The sequence below is a fragment of the Artemia franciscana genome, chromosome 1 (genome assembly GCF_032884065.1).
Source record: "Artemia franciscana chromosome 1, ASM3288406v1, whole genome shotgun sequence".
Lineage (NCBI taxonomy): Eukaryota > Metazoa > Arthropoda > Branchiopoda > Anostraca > Artemiidae > Artemia > Artemia franciscana.
The window spans coordinates 35,320,321-35,340,065 of NC_088863.1; the positions used below are offsets into that span (position 1 = coordinate 35,320,321).

General features: G+C 34.7%; 1 long non-coding RNA gene across 3 annotated transcripts in view; it reads right to left on the minus strand.

Moving 5' to 3' along the window:
• The window catches only part of LOC136029051 (uncharacterized), a 66,166-nt gene that overhangs the window by 23,717 nt on the left and 22,704 nt on the right, over positions 1-19,745 (minus strand). The window contains exons 3-4 of one of the 3 annotated variants that reach the window (XR_010617963.1): positions 13,507-13,609; positions 12,389-12,678 (exon numbers count right to left, since the gene is read on the minus strand). This is a non-coding gene — a long non-coding RNA (uncharacterized LOC136029051). Of the gene's footprint in view, positions 1-12,388; positions 12,679-13,381; positions 13,610-19,745 lie in introns of those variants that run through there. The other 2 variants (XR_010617961.1, XR_010617962.1) reach the window with 2 other exon arrangements.

The following is a 19,745-nucleotide window of genomic DNA, read 5'->3' on the forward strand; positions in this document are numbered from 1 at the left end:
AATTTTAGGGTATGGCCCTCAATTTTCAGGGAAGAAAGTAACCACTGCATCTTTGTTTTTATAATTTTTTTATAATTTCATTAAATTTTTAATGTTAATATTCCTGTTGCCCATGAGTTTCACGTTCTATTCTAAAAGTTGATGTTAATACAAGACAAACTTGCTCACAAATCTCAAATGCACAATTTCTGCCACCTCGAAATTTCTTTAAATTGATAAATCTTCCATTTAGGGCGCTAAACAGAGTACAAATACTAGTTACTTCTTCTGTGTGTAGCTAAAAAAGTGTCCCATCAGTGGGTTGATCAATGAGTAATTCTTCCTTTGTAAAACATAAATATAAGAAAATTAGCTCTTACATAAGAAAATAGAATCCTTTAATCGGTATTATGCATGATATATTTATAGAATGTTTATGCATAAAGAACTTACATAAAAGATATAAGAAAATCCTTTTCATAACTCTGGATACATTTGCTCAAATCCTGTAACACAAACAAATTACATTTCGCCTTTCACATTATATTTTTATTTCGCTTATCAGAAACAGACGACTAGATACACCTTCTACTACAGAAAAATGTATAGCCTTTTCGTGAGGTTTCTATGTTTTCAGTTTACCAAGGCTTTTTTTTAGCATTAAGACTCCAAGAACAATTGATCCTAATAAGTATAAAAAGTAAATTTAAACCTTTGGATGAAATGAGGCAAAGAATGAAAATATGCAAATTACATTTAGAGTTATAGATTGTATTTAAAGACTGAATAGACATCAAAGATATAGCTGTAGCCTAAAGATGTCACCACTTAACTTTGAAATTTTAGTCTTTCGTAAAAAGAGAAACATTAATCGTTTGATTATTTTTAGTTTTCTGCTTCTTTATAAATTGTCCGAAAAGATAGTACACAAATCAGAAGCAAAACTTAGAACAGAAAAATGAAATGAATTCTTTATTGAACGAACATCAGTAGATAAACTTTTCTCAAGGTTACATAATGTTTTTCCAAATGTGGCCCGAGATGGTTGGACCAGAGATTAGTACTTTCTATCCGCAACATCTTTAAACACATACAAAGATTGACGCTACTTTTGTACATGTCAGCAAAACAAATTTAATATTTGAAACTTTAAAAAAGATTTTCAAAGGATTTTTTTTTAAGATGTTCACATCCTTGTCATCTTATTAAAATTATTCTGAATTCTTTTTAGCTGTTATTTAAGTTACAGAATCGTTTGGTTATCAATATTTTATGTTTCATTCTACAGTAAAAAAATGGTACTTCAAAGTCTATTGGAACTTCTGTCAACTGTCTTACAAATATAAGGTGCTCATCACCTATTTTTTTCATAAAATATTATTAATAAAAAAGTTTAAACTTGCCTTTTAAAATACGCTGTTAATTCAAGTTTATTTGAATCCAATTGTAGATTCTGAATTGTATAAAGTTTATATGAAAACGTCTTACAAAGGAAATAAAGAGGTGCAAAACAACAACGAACCCCATTTTTTTCTCAAGAAAGCCTACTATTTCTTTAAAAATAAGAAAATACTGAGATTCGATTTAATATTTCATCCACAAAAATGAAAAAGGATTCCAGAGAGCTACTGAACAAAAAAGGTGTCTATTTCTTTCATAAGTGGAAGCTTTTACTATATTTTCACTAGAGCAGGTGAATAATTTTGATCAAATAATTATGAATAACCAACAAATGTCAGCATTTAATTATGTCTCTGAATATTAGAGACAACTTTTAAATGGGGAAGACAAAATACAAAACAGTAATACAAATTGAAACGTTGGAAAGGTTTTCAAATAAATGACAGAGAAATTAACTTACATTTCTCATGGGGATACCGAAATTCCCCTTATAAATTGATCCCATTGGTTACCATGGGTGGAAAAAGCAAAGATAGAAACTGTCAAGTTTAAAGATTTTGTTCAAACATAGGTAAACAGCCTAAAATAATTTCAAGCAGAATTTATCCTTGTTTTAGACGTTAATTTGCAAGAAAAAATTCCTAGAAAGAGGTTTACAAAGAAAAGTGAAAAGCTATATTTAAACTTAAAAAGAGCAACAGTATAGTAATAAAATATTTCGGACTTAAATAAACATAAATTACTATCCATAGTTAAACGAAACCCAAAATAAACATGTCCTATGTCTTTTGGGAGGAGGTTTCCAGTTCTGGTTTGGCAAAACCTTAGACTTATATTGGCGGTCAGCGATTTGATTCTGTACGCTCAGCCAACGCGCAGTGAGTCCTGGGAGCTTACGGTTAAACAAGTTCCCACGTAACATCTGAATTTCAGATGCCAGCTGAGGCAAAAACGCGTGATCCTGCTGTAAGTAGTAGTTGTTGATATTCATTCCAGGAATTCTTGGATGAATGGATTTAATGCTTATGATCTATTCTGTTTTCAGTAAAGTTAAGATCATTCTTTTATTGGGGTGCAAACGGAAAATTGTCCTTTTCTTATTTTTTGTAATTTTGTTTGTTTTAGGCTTCACTTAATAGTTTTCGTTTATTTTAGATCTCTTATCAGTTTACTGTGAAATATTTGTTGTTTTTACCTTGAGTTGACTATTCAGTTTAATTTAGGTTTGTTTTAGATTTCGTTTACTAACTCTTGATATTTTTTTTGTAAGTTAACTTAGAAAGAAGTTTAATCCCAATATGAAACTTATATGTTTACAATGGGCAACTTGCATAACTTACAGACTTTGCCCTGCAGGCTCTGGGGGATTATGTTGACCCTCGGCGGACAGTAATTTGACTTTTGGACTATTTTAAAAAAAGGTTTATATTCAAACTTTCCCTATGATTACTTTGACTTTTACAGGTCAAACAGGTCAAAGTTTAACATACTTTCCCTATTGATTACTTTGACTTTTACAGGCACTAGAACTCTCACTCTTCAATCGCATGAGCCCCCTACGAAGCTTATACGACCACCCCTTCCGTACAGAGGGGCTCTGGGGGGAAAATAATAAGAATGCATTGAAACCTAATGTTTATTTGCTATTTTTTCTAGGTTGGCTCCTTAAAATTTTTGTTGAAAATATGGGAACGTGTTTCCCTCTAATGTTCTCATATAACACCAAAGAACGGGGGCACTTTCCTCTTAAAATATTCGTTTTGTCTGTTAACCATTTTAGGTGGCCTTAAAGAGCCGTATTCTTGATTTTACATCTTTAATTGTTTTTCCTATAGGATAAGATATATTCGTCAAGAAGTGAATATACAATATTGCACTATACTAACCCCCAAAGGCTGTGAGTAAGGAGAAAGACACACGAGCATTAGTTAGAGAAGAAAAAACTTACTTTGAAGTGAATGATAAGACTTAGGGTGCTCACAGAGAGAAGAACGAAAATAAAATAAATGAATGATAAAAAAAAATCTCAGAACACAAAAATCAAACAGATTGGACATATTGAAAAAATAAAGTAAAATACTAGGTGATTTAATTAAAATCAACTTGGTGAAGTGACGAAAAACTTGAAAGCCATGGCTAATTGGAGTAAAGCTGATATAAATAGTCTTAGTGAGAGGCAAATATGGCATAAAGCTGGCATAGATGATATAAAAATAATGTCATTTTATACTCTTAAATAGAATCCAATAGACCACGCACAAAACGAGAATAGTAGAAAAAATACAATGAAATAACTTCTATGAAGCCGGAAAATTTTTAATATTCTTTTTGAACAACCTAAAATATTGGTACCTTCGATCAGAGTCAGGTATCATTTTCCACGCAATATAAATTGCCATTAAAGGATCAAAATTACTCAAACGAATTTGCTAGATTTAACCGAGGCTTTCGTTCACAAATCCCTTAAGTGCCAAGTGTGCTGTCATCCTAAAAAGAGACAGAAGAAGATAGGCCAAAGTTGCCACTAACGGAATCAAAGGGATTAGGATGGCAGAGACCAAATCAATTGCTAGTCCTCTACTTTTCTCCAAGGTCTCTCTCTCTCTGTCTGTTTGTCTTAGCAACAGTTTGTTTATTTCTCTCTCTCTGTCCCTATGTCCCTAAGTGTTTGAGCGGGTTTTTTCTTTTCCCTTTGTCTGTCTTTGTTTGTATGTTTTTGTCTCTCTCTCTCTCTCTCTCTCTCTCTCTCTCTATATATATATATATATATATATATATATATATATATATATATATATATATATATATATATATATATATATATATATATATATATATATATATATATATATCTTTCTCTCTCTGTTACTTTTCCTGTATGTTTGAGCAGATATTTGATTCTCCCCGTGTCTGCTTTTGTGCGTTAATGTTTCTGACTCTGTGTGTTAATAAGTGTTTTTTTTTTCTTTTCCCTCTCACTCTCTCAATATCTTTCTCTCTCTGTCTGTTTGTCTTAGCAACAGTTTGTTGATTTCTATCTCTCTGTGCCTAAGTGTTTCAGCAGTCATTTTCTTTACCCCTTGTCTGCCTTTTTTTTATTCTGAGTCTGAATCTGTGTGTTTGTGTGTTTTTGTCTCTCTCTCTCTATCTCTCTCTCTCTCTCTGTGCCTGTCTCTCTGAGCGGATGTTTGCTTGTCCCCGTGTCTCTCTTTTTGTGTTTGTGAATCTGACTCTGTGTGTGTTTGTAGGTATTTTTGTCTCAATATATTTCTTTTCGCTTGTGTATCTGAGTGTTTCAGTGTGTCACTGTCTCTCTTTTCGTGTGCCTGTGTGTCAGGATGCCTGTTTGTCAAAATGCCTGAGAAAGAGAAAGAGACAGAGGGAGAGAGAGAGAGAGAGAGAGAGAGAGAGAGAGAGAGAGAGAGAGAGAGAGAGAGAGAGAGAGAGAGAGAGAGAGAGAGAGAGAGAGAGAGAGAGACAGAGAGAGAGTGGCAGACAGACAGAGAGACAGATACACAAAAACACACATACAAACCTGTCTGAGTGGATCTTTGCTTGTCTTTTTTCTCTGCAACTGTTTTTCTGAGTGGCTGTCTGCTTGTCTTTCCCTCTCTCTCTCTTTATCTGTGCTTGTCTGTCTAAGAGGTTGCTGCTTGTCCCCTTGTCTGTCTTTGTTTGTCTAATCCTCTGTATATTTGTATGAGTTTTGTCTCTCATTCTGTGCCTGTGTTTTTTAGAGATTGTTTGCCTGTCTCGCTTCCTCTATATTTATACCTGGATCTCTGAGTGGATGTTTGCTTGTCTTCGTGTATGTTCTTGTCTGCCTTTATGTCTGAATCCGTGTATTTGTATGCAAGTTCTCGTCTCTCTATCTCTATGCCATTGGGTCTGATCGGGTGTTTGCTTGTCACTATGTTTGTCTTTTTGTGTTTGTGTGTCTGAATCTTTGTGTTTATGGATGATTTTGTCTCTCGCTCACTCTCTCTCTCTCTCTCTCTCTCTTTGTCTCTCTCTATATGTGTCTGAGCGGGTGTTTCCCTGTCTCTTTATCTGTCTTTGTCTTTCTTATGTATAAATCTGAGTATTAGTATATGTTTTTGTCTCTCTCACTCTCTGTGCCTGTGTATCTGAGCAGGTGTTTGTATGTTTCTTTTTGTGTGTTTTTGTGTCTGGCTATATAGGTTTGTATGTGTTTTTGTCTTTCTCTTTTTGTCTTTGTTGTTTGTCTTTGTGTGTTTGAGTGGCTGACTTTGTGTGTGTTTGTTATTGTTTTTATATCTCTCTCTCCGTTTCTGTGTTTCTGAGCGGCTATTTGGTTTTCTCTGTCTTTCTCTCTCTCTCTTTGTGCCTGTGTGTCTGAGTGGCTGTTTGCTTGTCCCTAGTCTTTGTGCGTTTGTGTGTTGCGATGTGTGTGTGCGTAGGTGTTTGCTTCTCTCTCTCTTTCTCTGGCTTTGTTTTTGACTGACTGTTTGCTTGTCTCTCTTACTGTGCCTGTGTATCTGAGTGGCTTCTTGTATGTTTTTATGTCTGTCTTTGGTGTATTTGTATGCCTGACTCTGTACATTTGTTTTGAATGTATCTGTTTTGTCCCTTTCTCTCTCTCACTCTCTCTTTCTTTCTTTTTCTCTCTCTCTCTCTGCGTCTGAGTGTCTGAGTGATTGGTTGCTTTTCCCTCTCCCACATTTGATTAAAAGAAACGTATCTTCATCTTGGTTTGTGGAAAATATTGCACAAAACTTTTCTGGATCTCCTATTTGATTCAAAGAAGCGTATCTTCATCGAGTTTTGTGAAAAACAGAGTAAAAAACATTTGAGCTACACATTTTATCCAAAGAAGCGTATCTTCAGTGAGCTTTGGGCAAAACAGATTACAAGATATTTTGAAACACACATTTCACTCCAAGAAACGTATCCTTATCCAAATTGATGCAAAACAGAATACAAAATATTTTGAACCATACATTTGATTCAAAGAAACATTTCTTCATCGAACTTTGTGCAAAACAGAGTAAAAAAAAAGAATTTGAACCACACATTTGGTTCAAAGAAACGTATGTCCATTGAACTTTGGTCAAAACAGTGAACGAAACAATACATTTGATTCAAAGTAGTGTATCTTCGTCGAGCAATATGCAAAACAAATGCAGGCAAAGTCATAATTTGATTCAAAGAAGCGCATTTTCATTGAGCTTTATGCAAAACAGGGTACAACATTTTTTAGCCACAAATTTGATTCAAAGAGCCGTAGCTTCATCGAGTTTTGGACAAAACAAAATACAAAATATTTGAAAGTGTAAATTCAGATACAAATTCACAAGATGATTTTCCAGAACAATAGCAAAAGAAATTTACTTGGGATTTTTTTGAAATACGAATTACAAATGGTATACATACGATACTCGTGATTTTTGTTCTTTAAAAACAAAATTTTTATTTCACTTTTTACTTTTTTGATTTTATTTAGTTTGTTTTTCAATGTTATAAAAATTCCATTCTCAGCACCTTTTATTATACTAAATCCCAATTATATTCACTTAAAGCAGGATTTCTGTAAAAATGTAAACCTTTTTCATTCATCCCTACTAAAAAATTTATTAATATAACTGTCATTAGATTTACCTTGTTAACCATGCCCAGACAGGACTTTGTAAATGAGATCCCGACGGGATTAATCTAGTGATCCCATGAAATAGGTAATGTAAGTAGGTCAATGCTCTAGTTTAGTAAAGGCAATCTCTAGAGCCAAAGGCAATATCTAGAGCCAAAATAAGGATGTAGATTCAATAGATATTAATGCCATACTACTGACAAAAACTAACTTTAGACAAATTATCACACAAACTGGAATTTCTTGGATGTTTTAAATTTCAATACGTTACAACATCTCTTCCTTTGTTATTTATGTGATGCTCTTCTTTTAATTCTCAAATTATTCTTTAGATAGTATGATAGAATTGTTTATTGAGCCAAAAGGTACCAGAAGCATGTCGTAAACACAAACAATTTAGCAAATGAGATGTAACTGCATTGACTTAAAAGAAATTAGGCAAAAATAGGTAAAAAGAAACTCCTGTTTGTAAGTTACACTTTGATGTGTTTCACCAAAGTCAGCACTATAGTACAGCCTATTTTAAGAATGTCGAATATTGAAAATACAAATTGTTATTTGTTATTCTATATATGATTTCAATGTAAACAAAACGCATCTTAAAATTTTTGATTTTGTGAAAAATCAAGAATTTCTGATACTTCCACGGATTAATATCACTATGTGTTTAGCAATGAAATTACATTCCTAACTTTTTTCTTGTGATCTTGATTATTCTGGGGATGTTTTTCTGATCTATAGACAAATTAAACGAGACCTACGCTGCCCGGGCAATGTGAAGTGTTGCTGCAACCTTTGTCCGGCTTCGCTGACTAAAGTCTTGCGAGAGCAACATTTTGGTTTTGTTTCTTTGCTATTGATCAGTAATCATACGATCAAAGGGTACTCCTCAGCGTTGAAAAAACAACAGCAAAATATTATCGAAAGAAGGGACTGAATTGACTTTTCAGCAAGTTGGACTTTATCCTTTTCAATCGTAGACATCGTGACGGATGAAAACTCGGAACAATATCTTATATAATCTAGTTGGTATTACAAAGCTATCCCCAACCTTCCAGGATCAAAATACCATAGATGACATTTTATTAATTATTACGGAACTATCTCATTGTTTTAAATTCTCGTTTGTGCTTGTTTCTTCACTATCGGTTAAATGATGAAGCTGTCAGCCTATCGAAGTTTTTAAAACGGTATGTTCAAACAAGAACGCAATCAGTTATCAAATGACCAAATGCTCTTCCTCAGCGTTGAAAAAACAACAACTACAAAATAATACCGAAAGAAGGGACTAAATCGACTTTGCAGCCAGTTGAACTTTGTCCTTTTCAATCGTAAACATCGTGACGGATAAAAACTTGGAACAATATCTTAAATATTCTAGTTGGTATTATAAAGCTATCCGTAACTTTTTGGGATTCGAATACCATAGGTGACACCAATTATTACGAAACTACCTCATTGTTTTACGTTATCGTTTGTACTCGTTGCGTAAACACTTAGTTCTTTCAGATTTAGAGAGATCGAATAAAATGTGCACCAATTTGCACAAATTTCTAGCCCAAAGTGAACACATTCTTACTTATAAGTCCCTCTTCCGTGATAGACATCAAGTTCACCGGAAAAAAATAAATGGGTACACCAACTAGCAAAAGTTGCAAAGCTCTCATCGCTGAAGATGATTGTAGCCCAACAGCCGATTATTACTTACAAGTTCCCTACATATCTTACTACTGGAATCAAATTGTTTAACCATTAATTATACCGGAAACAAATAATAGGTACTCCAACTGGCAAAAGTGGCAAACCCCTCATTGCCGAAGATGATTATGAGCTAACAGCCGAACTTACCTGACAAGTTATGAGCTAATAGCCGTTTCTCGTGCAAAGTGAGCCGATTCTCACTTATAAGTCCCTCTCCCGTGATAGGCATCAAGTTCACCGGAAACAAATAAATGGGTACATCAACTAGCATAGGAATTGCAAATCCCTCGTCGCTGAAGTTGACTGTATCCTAACAGCAGAGGGTTCCAAACCACCCATCGCTGAAGTTGACTGTATCCTAACAGCAGATCATTACTTACAAGTCTCCTACATGTCTTACGGCTGGAACCAAATTGGCTTTACCATCAAATACACTGGAAACAAATAATAGATACACCAACTAGCAAAAGTTACTAACCCCTCACTGCCCAAGATGATTATTATCTAACAGCCGACTGTTGCTTACAACTCCTCTATGTGTCTCACAATTTGTATCGTCCTAGATTTCGTTTCAGTGTGTACCTTACTACTGAAGTTGTCAACCCCTTGAAATTTTCAAACCGGTATACCTCATGAAGGAATTTTCGTACCAAAAAATGAATGTCGTGTGCTCTGATCAGCTCAAAGAGCTATCGATTGCCGTCGAGAAAAAATACTATCTGTCTTAGTTCAAAAGTTGATTTTTTTTGCCGTAGGCCAACTTTCTGACGTTATCACTTAGAAAGGAGCAAAGGATAAACTCCAATTTCCTTAGCAATGAGAGAACTTTTAAAGTTTATTTGGCACATTTAATACCATTTCTCTACCGCAATCCCAAGTCCGAAAAACTGAATGATAAACTCTGCTGAAATCACGAACAGAAATGGGTAGAAACAATTAATGGCAGCACTTTCGGACCCGTGGGAAAATGCGACATTTTTGCTTCTGTAAATTTTTCTATTTATCACTCAAAGAAGATATATTGGCTGTGGGGCCGGGTAACTGCCGCATATATTTAACACTTATAGATTTTAGTCCATCTTCAATTTGAAAGTGGTGCCTGTCTGCTTACCTGTTAGAACGGAGCTTTCCACTCGAAAGCAGAAACATGGTTTGATGAAACGGAAGCTTGGCTGCACAACTTCAGATACTCCTCTCTGACATAGGCTATATAACTTCACTTGACTTCGCACACCATAGGCTCTGGCTCGTGGACAAGCGAAAACCGTCCTTTTTTGCCCCAGGCAAGAGTTCTGGGAAGCTTTCGAAAATGTAATGCCATATTCATCAATCCAGCCCGAGGTCCACACTTTCCGTAAAAACCGCACAGGTTAGACCCTTACCAGTTTCCAGGAATAAGCTGAGGTCGGCGGCATAGAAAAAAAAAACGGGACAAAACCAAAGTGTTGCCCTCGCAGCACAATTCTCACTCATCAAACTACATATCGATTTGAATAAGTTTAAAAGGCAATCGAGCCGCTTATTGCTTTTGACAGGAAGAAGGGCTAACATCACTTTTTTGTAAATCTTGATTAGCATTAAGATATTATTTGAATGTTGGGCTGCTGATGTTGTTATGAAAAATAAGGAAATATAATACTCAAAATGCTGGTCCTTTTCCAAAAATTACCGATGACACTCTGGACTTTTGAAGTTGTAGTGTCGGTAGCCTAATCATGTTTACTGTAATATTAGTCTGTTTTAAGCGAGACTTGGCTGTTGATTCTAATTTTTTCGATTCATTTAGGAAAAGTTTCCAAATGTTCATTCATTTTATGGAGAAAAAAAAAAAAATCAGAATGGCGAATTCAAAGTTTTCTTATTTCGGAACATTACTTGGCTTACTCTGCTCAGTGATAGATAGAGATACATTATGGCTTGACGTGTCTTATCACCATATCCGACAATCTACTTATCCTAAATCTAGAAGGTTTCTTTTACCTACAAATAGGGACATCCTAGCTTCTCCCAACATAAGAATTTCCTATGGAATAATATATTGGCATAATGAGACTTGAAGATGATCATTGAGGAGATTTGTAAGGTTTGTCAAGAGAGATCATTACTTACGCTTCGTTTCTTTCTTCCTTACAATCTCATAAGGACAATAGTCACGTTCCTTCTCGTACTTTGGCTGTTTTATTTTAGGTTTTGTTTTATCTCCACCTTGATGCTGTTTAGACAAGGATTGGTAGTGATTTAATAATTTTTCTGACTCAACTAGTGAGCGTGTATTTGTTTTAGGGTCCATTGTATTTTAGCCTCTGTATGTTTTCCAGGCCTTTCTTGGTTTTCATGAGGAAAAGAATGTTTTAACTGAAAAGCGATAGAGATAACAAATAATAGGGGAAAATCAAAACAAAAAGATGGTTTCACATCAAAATCCTCACATCTTGTTAGTATATTCATGGATGATGTTCTATTTGGTTAGTATCGTCAACTTTCATTCTGTGCATTTATTTTTGGACATGTTAGCCATATGCCTTAGTCTAGCTATTTATTAGAATTAAATAAGATTTTAATTTTGAGTCGGCAAACTTTGTTTTTATTTGAAAGTTGGGCATAAAATGATTCATTTTTCATCATCCGAAGTATTTCGTTCTTATGCGGTGAAGTGACAAAGTTCATTTTTGCAGATGTCTCTTTGATCACTGCGAAGTTTTCGCGGACTTTAAAATTATCAATTTCAAGACTTAAATGTCATTCTTTTGCAGCTGTTAAGGTTATATCTGCTTAATCCTAGCGACCATGTTTTGGCCAAAAAACTGTGGAGTAAATATCCACCTGAAATCAGTAGTATCCTCAAGATGGTTTTAAACGAAACTCTATCCCTGCTTTTAAAAAGGAACCCTGCTTTTAAAGGGAGCCCTATCCCTGGATTCGACGAATGCCTTATCCAGTAATTCCGACGACGGCCAGCAAGTGTATGTTACGTTATAGGGGGGCATGTTTTCTATATCATGCAGGTGCGTGTTAAGTAACAGGATTTAATTACTTTTGGTTGTTACGTACTAGGACTTATTAGAGAACCAGTAAAAAAGCTGTTATGTAATAGGGTTTGTTTGTTTTTGATTGTCACGTAATATGCTTTGCTTTTTACATAGCATGGAGTGTTTAATAGCCCACAAGGGCCAGGGAAGAACCTTCAAGACCCGTTAGTGGGGAACCTTCAAGACACCGGATCCCTAGCGATCAATCCCACCACCCCCTTGCATCTAATTCCAATGGATGCCCTAGCAAGTAATTCCAATGGGGCTCTAGCAACCACTGCCATTGGGAGCCCAACATCCAATTTCACTGGGGCCCTTAACCTAACCACCGGGCCCCCTAGCATCCAATTTCACTGGAGGGCCCTAGCAACCAATTCCAACGAGACCCTAGCATCCAATTCTATTGGGGGATCTAGCATACAATTTCATCGGGGCTCCTAACGTAATCACCGGGACCCCTAGCATCCAATTTCACTGGGGAAGCCCTAGCATCTAATTCCGTCGGGGCCCAAACATCCAATTTCATCGGCCCCTAACGCTACGTTGACAAAGGTAATGCAGAGGCAAAACTGCCTATATGCAATTAGCTCAGCTCATGCATCCAAGTGAAGTACTGCTTTGCTTCAAGTTCATTATTAGATAAGTTTTACGATGAGATGTTCCGCTTTAAATTGATTGTGTTGGGCGATTATTTGATTAAACAAAATATCGATGCTTTTACTTTCTATATTTGTTATAATGATTATGATATCTCTGATAATTTTTTTTTGCTCAAACTATTTAACTTTTCGCTTTGCCAAAGCACAATAACAAAATTGTAATTAAAGAGTATTTTGCACAGTCTTTTCTAAACACTGAAAAATATAAAAACAAGCTTCTATGATATAAATGTTTCCCATTAAAATCTAGATTTGAAATTACACGAGTCGAACAAGGACCAATGAGTCAATACGATCACCCCTGGAAAAAAAAACAAAAAAATAAATAAACAAATAAACAGTCTTCTGGCAAAAAAATTCGAAATCCTACAGTTTTGCAAATAGGAGCTTGAAACTTCTACATCAAGGTTCTCTGATACGCTGAATCTGATAGTGTAATTTTTGTCAAGATTGTATGACTTTTAGGGGGTGTTTGTCCCTATTTTCTAAAATTTGGCAAATTTTGTCAGGCTCGTAACTTGTGATGGGTAAAACTAATCTTGATGAAACGTATGTATTTAAAATCAGCATTAAAATGCAATTCTTTTGATGTAACTATTGGTAACAAAATTCCATTTTTTAGAGTTTCGGTTACTTTTGAGAGGGGTCGCTCCTTGCTACAGTTCGTTACCACGAACTGTTTGATAATAGTTTCTGTTATAATTGGCTAAGTTTATTTATGAGCATATAGTGACGCATTAACCTAAACTTACAAAGGCTATTGCCAGCTTTGACTCCCAACCGAGGGCAGGCAGTCAGGAAAAGGCATACGAAGCCGTCATCTAGCCGGCCAAAGTCCAACTAAACGGAATTTTGGGCTAGAGTAGTAATAACAGTTACTAGGGTATTATACCCCAAAATACATTCAAGCTCAATAATATTTTTAAAAAAAATTTGAACAATCAAATTCTAGATGTTCAAGGATTTTAACGCTGATGTTTGAACTATTTTTAGACGAATACGAAAAAACTGGGACTTGTTTTATTAGGACTGTCACACACATTTATTTATATTATTTCACCACAGGAGATGAATCCTTCTAACAGAAATAATGATAAACTAGAAGAGTTATAAAAAATGGACAGCTTACTGATTTATCCTTATTGTTTCAACAGCCATTCTTCACATAACAATTTCGGCTTCAATACTATAATTTTTCCTTGTTTGGTTCTTCTTAAGGGCCTTTTCAGTCGCTGTGGAAGATATTGCATTTCAATCACAAAAGGATTCTTGGTCAGATCGTCTTCAGATTTAAAAAAAAAGCGTGGAAAATATTATGCTTGAATTTATTCTTTGAAAAAGATGCGTTGAAAATATAACATATAAATTTATTCTTAGAAAAAGATAGAGACAATCATCTGATTATTGTGTAAAAGGAAACACAAGCTAATATCCGGAAACCATGGAGACGGATAAGTAAACGAACAGAAATAGAGCTCCATTAAAGGAAGGGTGAAAATTAAAATATGTTCTTCTATATCATGACTATTGAAGATGAATATATATATCGTTATTGAATATTACGTATTATATAAATGTTTTCTTTTCAAATTAAAGGAAAGATTGACGTTAAAACTTGGAAGTAGCAAAATCCACTCCACATATGAGAAAAGATTCCCCTTCCTCACTTCTTAAGTTTCACGCTAGAGTTTTATTGCCTTTTGAAAAAGATTCCTATTGCAATTCAACTAACCTTTTTGGTTACTAAAATTGACTGACAATTAAAATTGGTTTCACAACAATAGAAACGCAAAACCGACGAAACAAAAGAGGTTTAAGAGAAAAAAAAGTTCCCAAGTAGCCTGCACTATTAACACAAGCAAGCTCAGTTTTAAGTAAGCCTCTAGGTTTACAGAATTCTGCAACTGTAGGGAAATATTACGATTCATCTGTTAATGTATTTTTGCTTTAATCTTCTATTATTAAGTAAGTAAGTAAGACAGCACTAGACCCTTAAGGTCACAACTGGCGGTGCTGATCTCCGTTTCATGGCCCTTTAGTGAGTAAGTACAATGAGGGGTTGGGGGCCAACCATCCTGTGCAGTCGTAAACACTACCTGTTTACCTTCACCAGATTTCTCCAGTTACTCATTTAGAGCTGGGTCGATTCTGGCTGAGCCTACAGAGTCACGCCACTGACCCCGGTCCCAAACTAAATAACGGGTCACAACTAGGATTGAACCCTTGGCCTTGGATAAAAAATTTCCACGCCAGCGCGCCAACCAATCAGCCAGGACGGCTTAAAATCTATTATTAGAAATATCAAAAATAACAGTTACTATTTCTGAACCAGCTTCAAGTGGCAATATAATTTTTTTTTCACTTGTTTTGTGTATGTCACCATGGCCCGATTGGGCTTTTCGTGTGAATAAATCTATCTATCTATCTATCTATCTATTCATCTTCACTTAACTGTTTGTTTTCAAAACACTTTTTATAAACTCGGAATACTTTGAATTCTCTGAATACTTGTGGTTAGCTGCTTAATAGGTTTTAGCCTAATTTTCCAAAAAAAAAACATTCATGCAATTGCAATGAAACATCTAAGGATACTAATTTGAAGGCTTTAAGGAATGTTTTTAGGGATCCTTGCTTACAAAAAGCACCAAATAGAATGGAAATAATGAAATGCAACTTTTCAAAAGATCCGTATCTTATATTATCTTGTCAATAATATGCATGATATGTCATCTTGTATCTGAAGATGTTGTTGAAAATTGATTTTTTTTTCTTTTTTTAAAATTACCTTTTTCTGCTTACAAAACTCACGCAGATGTAGAAATTTCTCTTCAAATGAGCTCTTAAGCGCTCTCCATGATTTTTCAGTACCTCCTTAGCTTCGAGAAGAAAAACAAAACAGAAAAACAGACCTATCAATGCTCCCCATACGATACAATGCAAAAAAATTTTTCCATGCTGCTCAAGATGGGGGAGTATAATTCTCCTACTTGATGTTTCCAACCATAGTTATTTTAAAGGGATATGTTCGATTTCAATTTGACACCATTTTTGTGGGGGTTCAGGGTGTTTTTCCAAATTGTCACAATTTTTTTTTGCAGTAATTTTTCACCACTAAAATTAACGGATATAAGAGCTACAATTCTTGAATCAGCTTTAAATGGTAATACTTAATTATTTCACAATTGTTTTTTTTTATACCATTTTAAGTTTTGATTGCTATAGGCTAAGGCTTGTTCTTTACTAGGTTTCATTTGACCCTTCAGCCATGCTTTAGGCCAACACAGCCACGCTCGCTATCTTTTTATCCCAGTCTATTCAACACCCATCCTCTTTACACATTCCCAGGGAGTTTTATTTCTCATTAAATAATTCATTATGATTTCTTCCCTCCCTAATCGGGCCAGAATTTCATTTGGGCACAGAGAGTTGGCCAAAAAGGATGATATTTAGTAATGTATCATCCGTCATCTCTAGAGCATATCCTCACTGTCTAAAGTTTCCTCTCATTATAGTCCCTAGAAAGTGAGATAGAACTACAATTGAACAACTGAATATTTGAAATACGGTCAGTCAGATGAATACCCAAAAGTATTTGTTCGTAATATTTCTAGAAAGTATCCAACACGTCCTCCTCTGTATCTGGAGTACCCACGTTTGAAAACATTACTTAAGCAATATCATCACTTTAATGTCGAATTTTCAAACCTTGATTTCCAGACTTATCTTCCCATTCTTCTAAACCTTTATTAACTGTGAAAAAAACACCTTGAGTCTTGGCTATTCTACTTTTAACATCTTCAGTAAATAAAAATACTCTCTGGGTAAGTGAGGCTATCCATGTTATTGATCTTATCGTTATTCAACATCACCCCTTCACCTTCACTCATTCTTAGCCTGAGCAAATTAGTCTTTTTAATTAACTGTTTGAAGCACTCTGAACAAAAATCGACTGCACATGGGGATATGAAAGTGATCTGTGTGTTTCTTGGCCAATAGAGTGGCCACACGAAGCACCTCTGCTTCTACTGTGAATGGAGTAGCCTTTAAAGCAACAAAACTAAGTTAAAAACTGAAGCTCAGTAAGAAGATTTTCGGTTGGTGGATGTAATAGCGTTGTGAAAGAGAGTCTAGTGGGTTCTAAAAAGATTTTACTTTCACTACTTTGTATCAGTTTGAGACTGACGGAACAATTTGTCAAAGCTGCGAAGTGTTTCAAATATTTCTGTGAGCAGTATTCCAACCTCTTTCCGGCAAAATTTGAAAAAGGGTTATTTGTTAGTTCTGAAATAAGGAGCCTAATGAAGGATGAAAACTTTTAGGGGAAAGTGGAAGACCATTAAAGAATAGTATGACAATTTCAAGCAAGAGGTAAGTAGTTTCATAGGAAACGAAAAAGACACAAACTACAGCAATATTGCTGAAAATCTGTTAAATAACTACGGACTACTAGGTTGTAACATGGGTCTTAAAGTTCATTTTCTTCATTGTCATCTGGAATATTTTACAAAAAATCTTTGAGCAGTAAGCGGCAAATAAGGAGAACGATTCTATTTAGATAAGATAAAACATGTATTTCAAAAAGTGCATAAAACGCAATTCAAGTATAAAAAGCGTAAAATAGACACAACAACTAAAAAACTGACGAATAATACCAAAACAAGAATATCAGAATGAAAAATCATTCATTTGTCAAAAATATTAAACTGCAAAATATCAATTAGTTAAAAAGATAAAAACTGATAAATCTAAAAAAATTAAATAATATATACATTTAAAAATGTTTAAAAGAATATACAAAAGACAAGGGGGAACAAGAAGCGGATGAACATGAAACTTGGGTATTACCACTACCAAATAGTGTTAAAGGAAAACTAGGGGTTTATCTTATCTGTAATGAAGGGGACGAAAGTTTTTCAAATCTGTAGGTAAAGCAACGAATGGGGGACATGGTATTAAGGAAATTGAATGTACATATCAAGGATGTTGGAACGTGAATAGAGTGGCTGACCACAGCTGGATGTTAAAAAGAGAAAATTTTCAGCCCCAAACCAGGAATAGCACTTAATATAGTTCTGAAAGAAAAAGATGTTGCTACAAAGACTTGAGATAACACGGTTAGAATGTCTTATTAGATTTTCTAATTATATCATTAAAATTTATCAACGTTCAAATTAATTTTAGTAACAAATTAATTTTAGTAAATAAATAATGCTAATGTAAAGGATGCCCATTTAATGAGTTTTTTAAGACTTTAACCCTATTTTGCAATCACCCAGAGAGCCCTAAGCAGCTATTGACAAAATATGAAACTCTTTAGTTTCCCAAGAAATATTGCCACACACATAACCATCCATAGTCCTTAATCGTAGATCATTAAAAGATGATTTCATTCGAATGAACATTTAGAGATCCAGTGACCTTTCAAAGTACCATACAGAGCACGCTATTAGATATATAATCAGCAATTGGACTTGTGTGACTTAGGATGTCGTTCGAAATATATCTTGATGCGAAAATGATTTCCGTTCAATTCAGTGAAAAATGAGCTAAGTCCGTACTGCACACTCATTTGTTGGATGTTGGAAAATTAGGTATTTGTGCACCTTCTTTGAACGTCGAACGACAAAGATTTTCTATCTTTGTGATTGGAAAACTCGCTGGCTCTTCTGCCAACCCACAAGCCACCAACATAGCCACGATAGGCCTTGCTTGAATAAGAATTATGGATATATTTAAAGCCGTCTGATTACAGAGCCGAAGCGAACTTGTAGTCCTTAAATACCCTAGTCTCCTTACCATTGCCAGATTAATGCCGAAAGATACATTAATACATCTTTAGGTTAATGAATGAAAATTTATCCAAAGATCTTTTCTTTTTTCGTACCGCTTTTATGGCCTTTTACTAAAGCTTTTCGATCTTCCAGAACCATGGGTGGCAACAACCTTGGAACAAAGGGACAGACGGTATAGATTCCCAGTATTACAAGCCCAAACTGAGACCCACCTAGTCTCTTCAGGAGAGTATCTGCATGCACCAGCTGATAGGCCGTGTAGTAAAGTAAAGCAAGACATTTCAGGCCACTTTCTTAAGTTTAAGTTCACGACTTTAAATCAAGATCCTAGAACGCCTCAAACTTCAAAAGTCGGGTATTCTCTTAATTCTAAAAATTTGAAGCCGGCTAGTTTCTAAATGGTCAGTCGTCAAAATTTTATCGTGAAAAGTCTGTTTGGTTGTTACTCCTTCTCCGCCAAATTTCAAAGGAATATCGGCAGTGTTGGCTCTTTGGTTACTTCCTTGGCAAGCTACCACAGAGGAACCAATTAAAAGTGACAAATTCAAGTTAAATCTGGCAAATTTGGTCACGTTTCAACGAATGTCGAGATCCACATGCGTATGTTATCAATCGTGAGTGATAGCGTGCTATGATTTCGCCTATGATTTTACAGTAACATGTGAATTGTGTTTCGTGTTTCTACCCCTTAATAAAAATAAACAGTCTTTTTAAATAAAAAAAAAAAACAATCCGTTTCTGTTTTTATCATTTGCATTATCTTCTTTTGTATTTTTTATATCTTTGTTGCATAGAATTAAACATACTTAGAATTTGGAGTTTTTAACTTAATAAACCATAAAATAATATCTCTACTTAAGATCTATTTACTAATACAAAACTAATTCATAATAAAATTATGAATTCAAATTTCCATTCCAGTAAAGGAATTAAGCTAATTGCCTTCTACCCATTGTCATGCATCTAAAGAACTACAAATAAAATCAACTTTTAAAAAACATAAGCCAGAAATTTAACTGACTATTTTCCTTGCATTTCTAGAATTACCCTATTTGATGATGCATTTTATTATTTCTCTAGGGAGTCATCCGTCATGTGAATGCTATTGCTGTTAAGACAAGCAACTAATTTTTGTGTGCGTAATGGATAGAGGATCTAACATGTTGTAAATAAAACTGCTTAGGGGATAATTAAAATCAATATCTATCATGATGCGTAAGGGTAACAACCTCATAAGAGGAAAAATTTAATTACCAAGTTTTACCTCATTTTTAGATTCACTATATTAAAAAATAAATAGAGATGCAATTCATGAGAATCACGTAATGAAAGCTCACTCCACATCAAGATGTGTTTGTGTTTCGTAAATCTATTGTGTCTAACATCAATGAAGAGTGCATATAGTTAAAATCGTTTACTTTTTTTTACTGAAGACTCCTCAAATTTTAACAAGATTTTCCTACAGTTTCACCCCTAAATCACTTTACCAGCAGTAGATAAGGGAACAAAAAGCAATTTAAACACTGAGAAGTGTTTCGTTCATGCATTCACATCGAATGTGAATCAGGAGGGTGGG